The 12,499-nt window shown below is 45.7% G+C and overlaps 1 long non-coding RNA gene across 1 annotated transcript; it reads left to right on the forward strand.

The window, feature by feature from the left end:
- The first annotated feature begins 5,978 nt into the window (after nucleotides 1-5,978).
- Nucleotides 5,979-7,747, forward strand: LOC129383246 (uncharacterized). Its single transcript, XR_008611128.2, has 3 exons — nucleotides 5,979-6,136; nucleotides 6,744-6,800; nucleotides 7,295-7,747. It is a non-coding gene; the product is annotated as an uncharacterized lncRNA (long non-coding RNA).
- The last annotated feature ends 4,752 nt before the right edge of the window (nucleotides 7,748-12,499 follow it).

Here is a 12,499-nt window from a genome sequence, read left to right on the forward strand (position 1 = left end):
GTTCGTTGTTTGTCTTCCTGCCTTCTTTTTCCGTGCGAACGTTTCGCCTTCTACGCATGGGTTGTTGATGCATCGTAAGGAAACTCATCCAAAGCAATGTCATTGCATTAGATCCTCCTGCATGGAGTAGCTGGGGCCCTGTAATGTAAAAATATTCCAATCTGTTTTTTATTCCAGTCTCCTGACATCAAATTTCCGTGACCGCCAAAGCAAGGATCGAGCGGTGAGTCGCAGCGTTGTTCAAACCGCCCAATCAAACGCTCTCCTCATCTATAAGAGGTCACCTTTGTTTGCTTTCAAAGCGAATATCATTGCCTACCTTGACAGGGTTTTCCAAACTAATTGACTGACAAGAGACGAGGAGCACGCAGAAGCGGAGAAGGCTTCAGTGGGGCCGATCTAGTGCAGGGAAAGTATTCAACCTGAGGAGGAGGGCGGTGTCGGCGTGTGGCATTAGCTCGATTGCCCTTGCTTAGCCTGCGGTGGCCGGTCGAAAATCGCGACGGCGCGCAACGGAAGGCTAAGCGTGTTGCTTAACAGACACTCGGCGAACAAGAGTGGCCGCGCACCTAGCGGCACATTTTCGGAGGCCCAGTACATTCAAGGCGCAGCTCGCTAAAGCGCTGGCGTGAAATACGTTAATTGAAAAGCGACATACCCAGTGCATTTGTGAGGCAGCCTGCTAAGTCGTCCGATTGTTGTCCATGAGGAACCTTTGTGACGCGGCTCATCATTGTAGATTGGCCCTTTCTCGTTGCCACATAGTTACCCGAGTTACCCCAAGTACGTTCATTTGAGAGTGGCACACACCTATACTTCCACATACCCAGTGGCGCAAGCAGACATCAAAGAGATTCATTGAAGAGGTGCACAGACCAAGAGGCACACACGCAGCGCTCCAAGTCAGCGCCAAAGAGTGTCTACAAACCGCGGCACCTACCCAGTCCCGCATCTGTACGGTGACCCACGTGGGTCTGAAAGAGGCTCGTTGAAGAGCGCTATACGTATGTGCGCGTTGTCACGTACTCAGTGACTCGGTGACTCAAATTGGTCCAACCGTTGGTTCCCAACTCTGTTCCCTCAGCACAGCAGCCCGAAGCACTACCCATTCGACCACGCACCACCCCGTGACGCAGGTAGGCGGGAAGACGGTTAGAAGGAAACGCAGCTACAAACGTAGTCGACGAAAAGTTAGTGAGGTACCCAAAGAATGCCAACGCCTTAAAGCTTACAATCTCCCAACTATAATGATAACGCGAAACGTCAAGTGTCCTCCAATGGTACTTATGGTGCTATCACATTAACAGTGACAGTGACAAGAACTTTATTAGAGTGTCCTGAGGAACTCGATTGGGGGGACCGAAGGCTTAACATTAACAAAATTTAAAAAAAAAAGTAGCAGACGCGCAGTCAAGTAGTGTGCGGCGTGCCGCCAACTAGACGCCAGAAAATAAACTCCATGTGCATGGTAGGGGCATGAGAAGTGGCGGGACAAAGTAAGGAAGGCAAATGGGTCTGAAAAAGCCGAGCTCCTGTGATCCACTCATTCCTCTCACTCTATGCGGAATTTATACAAGATGAATATACTGCTCTACATGCTTGTAGGCAACTGAGGTCGTATACTTTGAAGAATTCGCCTTATCAGGGTGGCGTACGAGATTTCCAGGACTTCCCACACCGTCCTTTCCACATTCTCAGAAGCCTTGAGCTCGAAAACTGCGTCCACGTCGGGTTGAACCAGGAGCCGGTCATTTTGTCTCATCATCTTCAGAGAGAAGAGGCAGAGTGACGTAAGCTGCGTCGGCCTCCCCGATAAAAGAAAAACAAGAACGGGTTGATAAGACTTCGTTTCAGAATCAAAGGTGGTGTGCGTGGAAGCTACGCAATCGATAGGTCTCTTTAGAGAACCTTTCGTTAATTCCAGTGATGCAGACTGAGGAAGCACTGTTGAAATTTTGACAGGAATTGGAAGACCCAAGTAAGGAGAGCCTCAGTGTTAAAATCTGTACAGCACGATAATGTTAACAATAAATTGAAGAGGAGGGCGGGGGGGTTGCGTGCCAAAAGCACGATATATAGTCCAGGATAATTTTTACCACTAGGGGTTCTTTAACGTGCATTCAATGCACGGTATACGGGCGCTTTTGTATTTCGCCCCCATTGAAGTGGATCCGCCGCGGCCGGCATTCAATCCCGCGACCTCGGACTTAGCAGCACACCGCCAAGGCCACCATACGACGCCGCGGTGGGTAAATACCTGAAAAGCACGGGGCGGCCCACATAAAAATTGGCGAAGAATACACTTATTTATTTTATTTGTTTATATTTTGTACCTTCAAGGCCTGAAGGCATTACAGAAGAGAGTGGAACGAAATACAGAGCGTGTGCAGATAACAGGGTATAATAATAAAAACATTAGAAAGTGCGGATTAACAAAAGTATTCTTCAATAGTAGTTCTAAAAGCAAATGTATCGGTTATGTTAACAATTGACGCCGGCAGGTGATTCCATTCATTGGTAGTTTTAGGAATAAATGAATAAAAAAATTGGTTCGTGCGACAGCGTGGAACGCTCAATTTATGGTGATATGTATGCAGGTTCGGACAAAAGTTCACTTTTTAATTCCGGATTGTAGTAATAAATCTTGTGCAGCAGTGATAAGCGTGCTAACTTCCTACGGTATGAGATGAGAGGGAGGTTTAAAGTAGCCTTCATAGTTGTTACGCTTGATGTCCGAGAATAGTTAGTAAGAATGAAATGTGAGCTACTATTTTCTATAGATTTGTAGAGACTTAGCAGATGTCTCTCCCCATGATTACTGTTAGGACAAGAGATAAAGTTTCCTTCCAGGAGGTCGTGGAAGCCACCGTCTTCAATTTCACCAAATCGCACATCACAGCAGCGGCATTTTATCTAAACCACGTTTTGGGTACGGGCTAGTTGGTATTTCATTCCAAACTTGACTACAGCGCGCATATAGACAAAAGGGCCTTAGAAGCGGCTTACGGCAGGAAACTTTTTCGCTAACACTACAAAGTCAGAGGATTTACATTGCAGAGAAAGAGTTGCACATTGACCTGGCTGTTTGAAATTTTCCTCATCAACTGAACCGCCTGCGGATCCATCCGTCCATCCATCCATCCATCCATCCATCCATCCATCCATCCATCCATCCATCCATCCATCCATCCATCCATCCATCCATCCATCCATCCATCCATACATGCATACATACATACATACATACATACATACATACATACATATATACATACATGCATACATGCATACACATACTACATACATACATACATACTACATACATACATACATACATACATACATACATACATACATACATACATACATACATACATACATACATACGTACGTACGTAGATACATACATACATACATACATACATACATACACACACACGCACCATGATCGAGTAAACAAGGCTTACCCGGGGTCGCTGCAACCTCCATGTCTTCATGGCCCGAAGAACTGCAGCTCGCGGCTGTCCCCACGTGAGACTGAAGTGGATGCCGCGTCGTACCTCGCCATCAGTCCGGGCACGTGATGTGCAGCGTTCCGCCCGCAGACAGCGTGCTTTGGCAGTCGCCGAGGCGCCGAACGCGGCGACGGAACCGCCAGGCCATGCGGTTGACCATCTCGAACGGGAACGTCTCGAGCACGTTGTCGTTCGCGATGTCCACCTCGAACCCGACGTCTCGCAGAAGAAACCTGTCGCGCTGACACGAACTTCAGCAGGTCGTCTACGTAACATACCAAAAACTTAGTTTTAAAACTTAGTTTGAAGTTGAACAGAATAAAACGGATGTTGTCTGAGTACACGATGGAGAAATGTTAAATCAGGAAAGACCATTATATAGACACTGTATTTATGCAATGTGCTGGCGCAGCAAAAATGAGCTAAACTGGTCGGCCGTATAGTTAAGGATTCACTCCAAGAACTAGCACAGATCGCTTCAAGTGTACTTGTAGATGTGGTACTTCTTAACTCAATAATTGCTGCCCATGTTCTGGAAGAGCTCAATTACGACAGTTTAAGTTTAAAGCAAAAATAGTTTCGCCTTTTGGCATGAAGTAACTCAGACGCCTTATTGCGGGCTAATTTGAATTTCAGCATTCCTTTGTAAATGTTGAGACCACGCCCAAGCCAATTTTCCTTCCTCAATAGCCGCTGGGACCTTTTTGTTAATACAAAGCATTTCTAGCTTAGCTACATAACTAACGCTTTCTTGCATCGATAGACTCAACGATAGACTCTTGTGACCTGTTCGTCGGCACAGACGTAAGGAAGCATCCCGCAATCGTAATATTGAAGCAATCGATCTATCTTTTTCTCGTGTACAACTTCTGTTGCGACGAATTTTCGGTGATGGGTTTTCTGATTCTTCCGAAGATAAGAAACGCCGACAAAGAAAGGTTTATCTGAAACTTTTGTGTTGAACAGTAGGTAATCGTAGACCGAACATTAACATGCAGGATACAGGGTGGAACTGACAAATCGAGTAGAAATTGGACACGCGTGGGACAATTAAGTGTAGCAGCAGTACCAGCGTCAGCATGGATAAGGTAATGGACAACCGTTTCCCATCGACATTTTATCAAATCAACGTTTACACCTCCAAGTAAGCTAAGGGGGCGCGACACGAAAGAGAAATGCGAGATTTCATCTAAAAACGCGGTTACACTTTGATTTCGTTGTCTATAAATAGCTATTACTATAAATAGCTATTACTGCAACAAAGATGCGCGCGTTGTATATACCAACGGCTAATCGCTCAGCGCAAATAAAATAATGCTAAGAGGTGAGCGAGTGTAAGTGTCCCTGTAGCGTCTCTTTTACAACGATGGCTTGTGGACGGCACCAGTTCCTCCTGCAGTGTATGAATGCGGCTGCACGGTTTTACTCAATTTAATTTCTCGTGATACCGTGTTGTAACCAATGTCAAATAAAAAAAAAACGTAAAGGCATGAAGGTCCCAGTTATTAGCTAGCATGATGCGAACTGTTTAATGTACGTGCATGCCGCTTTGGAGCGTACGACAAATTACACCTAGCATGTGGCGGCTTTTGAGGGGTCTTAGTGCTCGCTACTTTAGTGAAAACAGCCACCGTGACGCTTTCGAAAAGAAATGAAGAAGAGCAAAAAAAATTGCACTCGTTCATTCACTAGTTAAACATCATTCACTTCGTGACTCTAAGTTACCTTGACGTGCTCTTCGCAAAGAGCAACTGGTGCGTGCTTCATTTCAACGTAGGTAGTTCCTTTATCGCTGTTTTTTTTTCTTCTGGCACTTACAGGACGCTTTGTGAAGCGTATTCACGGACTTGCGCATCAAAAGACGTTACGCGGAATCCAAATCTTAATCGAGGCCAATGAAAACCGTGGTCTACGTTTGATGTTATACGCCGTTAATCTGTTAAAGAACATACGTTTATGGGTCCACGTGGTTCCCTAGGTTGTATGTGTGTATGATGCAGCACCTGGAACATGCGAAGGCTAGTCCGGGTATATTGTGAGCGTACTTGCAGGCGCTTTCTTCCGGCAGAGTAACAATGGCGCGATGCTCTTACGATTACGTTTTTTCGCATGCACCTCAAGCTTTGTAATGGTTTGCCTGTTCCTGCATGTCGCTGGTTCAGTAAGTTTGATTTGTGTCCTTATGGAGGTCTTCAAAAAACATCAAGCTTCCATGTACACGACTTCCCGTACCGTAAGCGTGCAGCAGGGAGGCAGGAACGGGGTATAAGGGAAACAAGCATATAAATAAAGGCAGGGAAGGGAGGTTTAAAAAAGAGAGGTACGAGCTTTCACTGAAGAAAACTAATTTTTTTTTCTTGGGGAGGGGGAGGGGGAGTTATTCAGTGCGGTCCGCGCCTGGATTGAATGCTCGCGAGAAAGCACGAAGTTTTACATTTCTGAGAAGATGGTCGGTAATGCTTTAGCGTATAAAAGAGAAAAAAGAAGGCCTGGCGCGCAGTAGCATGACCGCCATTTGAGAGTTGGCATAATCCTTCTCTGGCGCGAGCCCTTTCGGTTCCTTTGCTCTCGACTGAAACTTCATGGTGTCGCAAAAATAGCGCGCTGGAAAACATTCCGAGGTGAGTGAGTCGCCTTCCAGGAAGTACGTTTCAGACGTAATACTTTCGATATACACTTCGTACAGGCGAAGGAATTTGGACGAATATTTTAAAGAATGTTGCACGAGTGAAAACTGATTAAGCGTTTTTTATTTAATGCCCCATTAACACGATCGCGCCCCTCAATTTGGTTTACGTTGTAGTTACAGCTATTTAAAGGGAACATTAAGCGTCGTGCCGCTGAAAGAGGGTTCTTATTTACTCAATAAGCAACGTGTATTTTTCAACTAATGTTGTCTGACGTATGCGCTATTGATCTTTTTCTTGCCCTCTCAATGTAAGTGATTTCAGGAACCACGAATAAATGAACGAACAAATGAATGAATGATTGAATAAATGTTTTTATTTGATAGAACTATATGTAAAGTTTACGTGACCATTTTGTCGCTTACATAAGTATATCTATTAGTCATTGTCTCATGCAATAAAAAACTAGGATGTTTTACTTAAGCGCATCAGAAAAGTTCGCAATAAGCCTGAATCAGTTAACTGAACATCACTGTAGATAAAAACATGCATCTTTATGAATAGTAACTGCACAAATATACTCTATTCATAATAATTTCAGCAAAAGAACATCGGTGCCGCATCCATCCTTTATAAATCATTGGCGATCGACGTTAATGTGAGTAGCAATCTTCTTTATCGTCGGTATATAGTTAGTTATATGTTTTATATGGTATGATGATTATTGTGATAATTATGGTGATGGAGGTTACAAGACAGAGACAAAGTTGTGATGAGTGGAAGAGCTGAGTACTCATTAAAGAGCTTGAACGTCGACCTTTATTTGTTCTATGACCTACATACCCACTGGGACATACCTTGTGACCCAAGTTGTCTACTAAGTCAACAGCAGCAGCTAGTGACCCGATATACTAGGCAACACACCTAGTGACCCAAGCTACTTGGCAACTTGGGTCATTGAGTACGTGAAAGAGGTTAAATATGTACCCACAGACAAACCTACCGCAAAACAGATAAAGTTCCCAAATAAAGCTAATCGCACTGAACATTCTTACAACGAATGTCAAACAGCCTAGGCGGAGCGCTCGTAAGCGAAATATGTCCATATCTGAGTGGAGAACTGAAATTTCGACTTGATCGTTTCGCCAACAGCGGTAGCAAACCCGACGTCTGACGAGATGCCACCCGCAAAGAACAGCAAGGTTCCCCCGTTCCTTTCCACCGGCCCCTCGTCTGTTGCCTCACCTCTGCTGGTGGCGCTTGCCGTGCTTTCGGTCCTGCTGCCTCTGACCCGAGGACAATGCATTAGCTATTTGTGCTACCAGCAGTGCCAGTACAGCGGCCGTGGGCCCGGCACGTGCCTGCCCCGCTACTACGGCAACATGCGATACCTGGTGTGCACGTGTTACGACTCCATCTACTATAACTTGCCTGACCGACATTTCAACTACCTGGACACGAAGGGCCAGCAGCAGCAACAGCAGCAGCGAATATTCTTCCCACGCTGAGGGGACACGAAAGACCGTCGAAGATACAGCCACCGAGATCCCGCTTCGGCCTGAAGGACAGAATCATTATGATAATAAAACCAAAGACTCCAATGGCTTTACGATTGCCTCACTTCGTGACGGTGGATACAGCACGAAGTAGACAGGGCGCACAGAAGTAGACACACACAGCCATCGCTTCAGTTAATGCGAACAGCGGAATTTCGAGCAGAACGCATGAATGTTAAACTACATTTCTGCACACTGTGTTTTTTTTTTCACTTGCCGAGTTACACTTCGAACCTGCGACACAGTTCTTCGCCATATTCCACATTTTCTTGTTTTTGTTCAAAGGTATTAGGAGACAAAAAGAAACAACTGTGACACATAGCATTGTACTTTTTTTTCAGGTGTATTTCTAGAAGAGGTGCACATAGCTAATTAAAATATTCGCTAATTAACGTTTTATTGCGATTAGCTATATTCGGGAACATTACCCACTTTGCGCTATATGTATCTAGCTTCTTTCACCGAGCGACGCAAATTGTGCACTAGCATGGGGCCACCATATGTACGGGCTGGCCGCTAGTCTCGCCGAGCAGACAACGTCGGCCACGTGGTATACGTGCCCAAATAGACAAATGGTTGTGGCGGCTGCCTGGCCTACTAGGCCAGTTGGGTAACAGGCCACGTGCACACAACCAAGGTAATGGAAAGTTGCTAAAACAAGTTCTCATATATCTATCGAAAAGGTAAAGTAAACCGAAAATTAACAGAAGATTAGTGAAAAAGGACGACGAAAAAGAAAACTGTACTCCTAAAGGTACAAAGGTAAGCGAAAGTGAATAAAGAAAGGAAAATTGATTCATGTAAAATACATGTAAATGAGATAAAACAAGAACACTGGATGTACGTGTGAAAGAAAAAGAAAGTAAAAAGTTTCTGAGACATTAGACATATCACCAGGCAAGCTGAAGATGTACCAAATTACACGGCGAAAGAGAGCATGGAAGTATACGGAGAAAAACTAGCACATGACAATACGAAGCTGGGAACAGAACGACGAAAGTGACTGATGAAAAATATCAAGAAAAGCGAAATAAGTAATATACAGATTTTTAAACCTACACACAGCAAAATGTTTGTAGTGACAAGCAGGAACGAAGAATAGTGGATGCTTTCCGTGTGAATTTCTACGGAATTCGAAGCGTGTCATAATTAAGTATAGCTCAGCGCAGTTCAGATTTCCGCGAAGGAGCTGATTTAAAAGCAGAAGGTCTGCATGAATACGTTGGCAAGTAAGGGACGGTAGTGAGGGTAAAGTGCAAGCGCTACAAGACTGACCAGTGGCAGCGCAAGAACGGTGTAAATTGCTACGAACTTTTCTGTACTCTTTCTAGTCAGTCACTGTGGGATTTGGAAGTTCCATTCCATACAACCGATGCGTATTCGCATTGGGAAAGACACATAGACTGACACAGCATTACGAAAAGAGTGGAAGATTTGAATTCGCGTGAGAGGCAGTAAACAGAACATAGAAAGCGCAGACCACGCATTGCAATGCGTTCAATATTAGGTGAAAAGCTTAAAGAGGCAATAAAGAGTACACCGATAACATTGACCTCAGCAACCCTATCTAAGCGGAAAAGAGTCCAGAGTATAGGAAAACAAAATAGTTTCGGTTTTGCGAGTAAAGGTAATAATTTTGGTATTAGAAGCGTTGAGGCTGAGACCTTTATTGTTGCACCATTCTACAAAAGACAACAGGTCAGACTGAAGAATCCGACAGTCATCAATAATGGCAATGTCTTTGAAGATCTTGATGTCATCGGCATATTGAAGAAAGGACGACTTCGGGATAATGGAAGAAACGTATTTGGCAAATACCAAGAACAGGATCGAATGGTCTTGATACGGAGCCTTGAGGGACACCACCTTAGTGGCCTTGTACACTAAACATGACTGTGCATTGATGCTAACACAGCACAACTTCTCCAAAAGGTAGCTGCGAAGGACAGCAACGGCTGAAACATCAACACCATGATGCATAAACTTGAGAAGGAGCATCGGATGGCTGACCACATCAAAAGCATTGCTGAGGTCGCAGTATACCGCACCAACTGGGCCCCTCTGGAATGCTGACGCAGAAATCTGCGTCATGAACCTCGGAAGACTGGTGACTATTGAGTCACCACAGATAAATCAGTGTTTGTTCGTAGTTTACAAGCTCTTTGGACTAGGAGACGCCATGAGGCAAAGGGCAAGCTGAAAAATCTGGGATTTGGCCCTGAGGAGCGAAAGCGGCCTGCATTTCGAGACATGTGTTTTGCAGACAAACTTATTTACAGGGAAACCACGAGCAGTATTCCAAATGCGCGGAAATGTCGAACTATTTAGAGAGTTATTAAATATAGATATAAATACTCGCTCAAATATGTTGCCGGAAGCTTTTAAAATTGCCGAGGAAATGCCATCTGGACCACAAGACAATGAGGGCTTAAACGTCGAATGCAGTCAGTCAGGCGTACCGTGTCCTCACACGGTGCCCCCTAAGCGGCTCGAAAACCTTCGTGTGGACCCCCGCTCACGCGGCTGTGCCCGGCAACGCGCCGGCTCACAGTATGGCTCGAGATCTCGCTCGCCGAGCCTCTTCCGTGGATGCGGACGGCGTGAACGAGTAGGAGAGACACGAGGAACGATGCGAGACTTATCCCGAAATAGCCCATAGGCATCGCTTGAGGCGTCGCGCGCTTCCACAACCGGCCAAACAACTCGATGAAACGCAAGCGGTCGCGTTTAGGCGACTCCAGACAAGCACACACCCACACCCAATGTACATTAACACAATCACAGGGGGCAAGGAAAGCGACCAATGTAGGCTCTGTTCGCAAACAGGGACACTCACACACATAATGTGGGAATGCACCTCGCTCCCGTTTTCTCATCCCCCCGTCAGCAGCGAGACTGACTGGACAGCCTGACTCAGGTCCGGGGACGCCGACCGACAGCTTGAACTGGTGGACTGGGCGGAGAAGGCCAAGCAGGCCCAGGGCCTTACTTGAGCCCGATCCCTCAGCCACCTCCCCTTCCCCCTTTCAATAAAGTTTACCACCACCACAAGTCATGGATGAGCTTCTCATCGAACAACACTGTACTAGGTATCGTAACTGAAGCCCGCTGCTGACCGGCACTGTCGCTGATATCAGAGGTTTTATATATTGAAGAAAAATGAGCAGCAAAACAGTGAGCGACCACTCAGACTTCTGCACCATTTGAGTCAGGCAGGCGAAAGGACTCTCCGCGTTCACCGGAGCGATTCCGGATATATTTCCAAATATCAGCCGGCCGTTCAGAGGTGCTCTTTTCCAGGAACGTCACATACAAATCGCGGTCTCGCTTGTAGAAACGTTTGCAACGAGCTCTAAAAAGACGACATTGCTGCCCCCAATCATCACTTCGTGAGCATTTAGCTTTTCTGTGCGCAAGACTTTTCTATGCTTCTAAGCATTTATCAGCTCAAACGAGAACCAATGAGGACACTTTGCGCACTTATGTCCGCGCTCGGGGATAAATATCTGCATGTCATCAAGAACAAGCTCCATGATTTGGCGAGCCTGCTGTTCAGCATCCACCGTGCCAGTAACCTGAGACTAATCGGTGTTGGAAAAGACGTCGCAGAGTCACCACGCTTGAAGGCAAAGCTTGGACATCTGGTGATACCGCTGGAAGTGTTATGTCTAAGACCCGGCCGCGGAGGCTGTTATTTCTAGGGGTGGATGAAACTTGCCGGCTCAAACGAGAGGAATGTCAAAACGGGACACCTGTACATCCTGCGCATTCGTAAGGCATACGTCTAACACATTAGCACAACAATTCGTGATCAAACTATGCTGTTGAATGGAATTAAAGGCTAGAAAGTCGAACAATAAGCCGCATTTGTTCTCTCGCAGTGGTTACTGTGAGAAGGTATAGTGTATGCATGCGCCAATCAACGCCCGATGTATTAAGATTACCGAGGACAAATATAGAATGCATTTACTGTAGGAGGATAATACGCATTCGATTGATGCAGTGCCTTCGTGAAAAATTACCCGCCGTGGTTGCTCAGTGGCTATAGTGTTGGGCTGCTGAGCACAAGGTCGCGGGATCGAATCCCGGCCACGGCGGCCGCATTTCGATGGGGGCGAAATGCGAAAACACCCGTGTGCTTAGATTTAGGTGCACGTTAAAGAACCCCAGGTGATCAAAATTTCCGGAGTCCTCCACTACGGCGTGCCTCATAATCAGAAAGTGGTTTTGGCACGTAAAGCCCCATAATTTTTTTTTCGTGAAAAATTACAGGAGGTACATTCGGAGGCACATAAAAGTGTACACAGCAATTTCTCGGTGCGCTCTAGGCTGATTTCAACCCATATAGATTCCCGTATGGTTTAACTATCCGCGCGCCGAACACATTTCAGGGAACTCAAAACGCCAATCAATACACCACCACCTTCTTGTTTTGCTCCACTAAGGTCTCGGTCACTGCGGGAGACATTATACTCAGGTGGGAAAAAAATCCGAAGGTTATATGTCACTGCACAAACAATTTTCGGTAATTACAATTATAGGAAAGGAGGATGAAATAACACTGGCGTGGAACTCACGGAGACCGCGAGTGTTTTGATAGAAAATGGCCACATTACACGGCAATTTGAAGACGAGGGGATTTATCCGAAGGAAGCAGCATGTCGTCGTGAAGTACCCCACGAAATGTTTTGAAAAGGCAGCCAATTGGATCGCTGGATCTTTCAGGCGCTATAAGACTTCATCGTCGACGGCTATGTGAAAAGACATAGTGGGAGCTTCCGGATTAATGGTTTTCAACTGG

This window comes from Dermacentor andersoni, chromosome 8, assembly GCF_023375885.2.
Source record: "Dermacentor andersoni chromosome 8, qqDerAnde1_hic_scaffold, whole genome shotgun sequence".
Taxonomy (NCBI): domain Eukaryota; kingdom Metazoa; phylum Arthropoda; class Arachnida; order Ixodida; family Ixodidae; genus Dermacentor; species Dermacentor andersoni.